The sequence below is a fragment of the Buceros rhinoceros genome, unplaced genomic scaffold (genome assembly GCF_000710305.1).
Source record: "Buceros rhinoceros silvestris isolate BGI_N320 unplaced genomic scaffold, ASM71030v1 scaffold17022, whole genome shotgun sequence".
Classification (NCBI taxonomy): Eukaryota; Metazoa; Chordata; class Aves; order Bucerotiformes; family Bucerotidae; genus Buceros; species Buceros rhinoceros.
The window spans coordinates 19,946-23,525 of record NW_010398479.1 but is presented as its reverse complement, the minus strand read 5'-3'; positions in this window follow the sequence as shown (position 1 = coordinate 23,525).

The window sequence follows — 3,580 nt, the reverse complement described above, 5'->3', positions numbered from 1 at the left end:
GCACCCCCAGAGCCAGGCTGCTTCTCTCTCACCAGCCGTTCTGCTTTCTGCCCTCTGTGCTTTGAAATTAATTTACACGTTAACGTAAGTATTTTTGTTAAGTGCCAGACAAAAAAAACCCAACATAACCTACTTCTGCTTTAATTCCAGATACGCTCAGATCTGACGTTAATTAGAGGCTCAAGCACAAGCACCAGTTTTGCCTTTCAGAAAGCCGTTGATTAGTGTCCAGTGAATTCCCTCGAGCCAGGCTGTCTTCCAGCACCGCTCCCCGGGGGCACGCTCGCTGGGCTGCCCACCGCTGCCGGGGCATGGCACGTACCCCAGGCACCATGGCGAGCCCCCTGCAAGGGGCTGAAGCTTTACTGGGGCTGCTCACCTCTCACCTGCGTTACCCTGCTCAGCCCTCTCGTCCCAGCCCTGGCACTGGCTCCTCAGTGGAGGCAGAAACCAGGAGCTCTCGGGCCCAGCAGAGGCAAGAAGCTGGTGTGAACTGCTGTGGTTTGAAGGCATCAGAGGGTTTTCTGTTTCCTTACGGCTTTTTCCAGCAGCAGTGAGCAGCCCTACCCAGCCCATCCTGCGCTGGGGCATGGAGGTGGCTGTGCTCGTCATTCGTGCGCTGAGCGGAGCTGGTCTCGTTGCTGGACTTGGTGCCCGGGGTGCAGCACAGGGCAAGCTGTGAATGCTTCTTAGCATCTCTTTGGCTCTTCGTCTCCAGATTTCCTCTAGGAAACAAGGTCAGGTCCCTGTCTTACATCCCTGGCCGTTTACACCGGGCACCGCTCGTGTTTTCTTCTCTGATGTGATCAGGTTAATTAGTGATTGCTGATGGAGAATGCAGGTGGCAGGGTCACTTTGGGCACTAAGGGCACCTTCTCTGGCAGTTTCAGTTTTGCAGAAAGCTTCTCCATCCATAGCGTTCCCACCATCAGAGCTTGGGAGACTTGGCCCACCTAGGAGCTGGGAGCTTGTGGGAAAGGCTTGGAGGGATTGGCTGGTGATAAAGTGATTTTATGGTGTTCTCCTCAAGCAGCTCCTATTCCTAGTGTTCAGAGCACTTGCTTGGAAGCTTACACGAACTTTGCTCTCCAGTATGCTTAGCCAGGGACATTACAGAGGTACTTATTTTTTGGTTAATGAGTAATTTGTGCAGCACAGACAGTTTGGAAGTGGTAGCTGTAGGTAATTCAGCTGTGGCTGAGCTGGAACTCCTGGGCCCATGGTGTGCTCTGTGCAGGTTGTGATGGATGCAGCCTCTGAGGAAAAGGCAAATAAGTTAAATTTCCTTTTTTCTCCCACTTACTGCTTGTGAGGAGTTGGAATGCAATGAAGGCGGCCAGGCCCAGTCAGCATGAGTTTGTGGAAGGCAGGTCCTGCTTGACTAACCTGATCTCCTTCTGTGACAAGGGGACCTGCGCAGTGGACGAAGGAAGGGCTGTGGACGTTGTCCACCTAGACTCTAGTGACACTGTTTCCCACAGCATTCTCCCAGTGAAAGTGGCTGCTCCTGGCCTGGATGAGCCAGGATATCCCTTCGCTGGATAAAAAACTGTTTGGATGGCCAGGGTGATGGGGAATGGAATGAAATCCAGCTGGTGACTGGTCACAAGTGATGTTCCCCCAGGCTCAGTATTGGCTCTGTTCTCTTTAACACCTTTATTGATGATCTGCTGTCATTTTGCAGATGATGCCAAGTTAGGCGGGTGTGTGGTTCTGCCGGGGGGTCGGGAGGCTCTGCAGAGGGATCTGGACAGGCTGCAGCAACGGGCTGAGGTCTGAGGTTCAACAAGGCCAAGTGCTGGGTCCTACTCTTGGGTCTCAGCAAGCCCCTGCGATGCTCCAGGCTGGGGGAAGAGCATCTGGAAACTGCCTGGGAAAAAGGACCTGGGGCTCTTGGTCAACAGCGGCTGAAGCCAGCAGCCTGCCCAGGTGGCCAAGAAGGCCAATGGCATCCTGGCTTCTATCAGCAATAGTGTGGCCAGCAGGAGTAGGAAAGTGATTGTCCCCCTGTACTTGGCACTGGTGAGGCCATATTTTGAATTCTGGATTCAGTTTGGGCCCCTCATTTCAAGGGGAGGTTGAGGTTGTCCCTGAGGAGCCGTTTCTGCCCCGTTGGGGTTGTGCAGGTGTGTCGCAGGCTGCCCAGGGCAGTGGTGGAGTCCCCATCCCTGGAGGGGTTTCCCAGCTGTGTGGAGGGGCTGCTGAGGGACAGGGGTCAGGGGGGACCTGGCAGTGCTGGGGAACGGCTGGACTCGAGGAGATGAAAGGGCTTTTCCAATCAACACGATTCTGTGTAATAATTAAAAAAAAAAAGAATACCTTAAGGCTCTGTATGTTCAAGCACGAGTGAAATCTTACCACGTCGACACGTGCTCGCTCAGCAGGCAGTGCGAGGGCATGAGCCTCTGTCAGAGTGAGCACCTTTGGGCTGGGGAGGCTGGTGTTTTGGGAGAAGGCAGAATCACAGAACTGTTTTGGTTGGAAGAGACCTTTAATATCATCAAGTCCAACTATTCCCCCAGCACTGCCAGGTCACCGCTAAACCATGTCCTTAAAAGATGAGGGGTACCTATAGAGTAGGGCTGTACAGGTCATCACCCGTGCGATGTGTGCGGTATTGGATCTAAAATAGGCAGCATGGCTTTTTAACTCAGCAGCTTCAGGTATAGCTGGAGTTGGGTGGATTTGGTGTGTTTGTGTGTTTTCTGGTCAAACGCAGCGAGTTCCTGCAGGCAGTCACTCCTCTCCAGCCAGCCGGGCTCTTCACCACAACCTGCAAATCTTCAAGAGTCACCCCTGTACAGTGAATTTCTGCTGGTTGTGCAGTATGTCCTGGGAAGAGGTAGAGAGAACAGCTGGGTAGGAGGTGTTTGGCACCAAGGAGACACAGCAGTGCAGTTTCATGGGCAGGTTATTATTTAGCTGGGTTTATTTTGCAGCCAAAGTGCCTTTGGCACGGTGGAGGCATTGTAAAAACACCAACCCTTAACCTCAAGCGAACGAAGTCTGAAGGTCCAGGAGCAAGTGCCGCGCTGGCAGCCCCGGGGCAGGGTGTCTGGTGCCCAGGTAGTTAATAACAGTCTGTATCGGCTGCAGATTCTGCCACCTTGGTAGTCAGCAGCTTGCCCAGAGCAGGGACAGGGAGGTGCGGGAGGAGGTGGCAAAGTGTCTCCGTCATGCTGGGGCCAGGTGAGCCTGACTGGCACAGAGCTGCTTTTTGTTATTAATCAGAGGCACGTTTTAGCCCTCAAGTCTCCATGTTCCCACGTTAAAGACTGGTTGTTTCTCAGGAAGAGGCATGGGCTGCATTGTGAAGCTAACTTCATCTCTTTTTGTCCCACAGCTGGTGTTACTTCGCAAGCTGGGCGGAGGGGCAGAGGTGCCCGGCTCCCCACCACCACAGAGTGCCTTCGTTCTGCCTGAAAGCAGGCACTGACTGCACCTCTCCCCTAAATTACAGTGAGAGCGGGCTGCACCGACCCGCACCACAGCCACCCCTGCTTTGGGGCTGGCCTCTGCTTGCGGTTCCGCAGCCACCGAGCCATCGGTTGGCTGGTTGTGGCTTTGGCCGGGCCCGCCG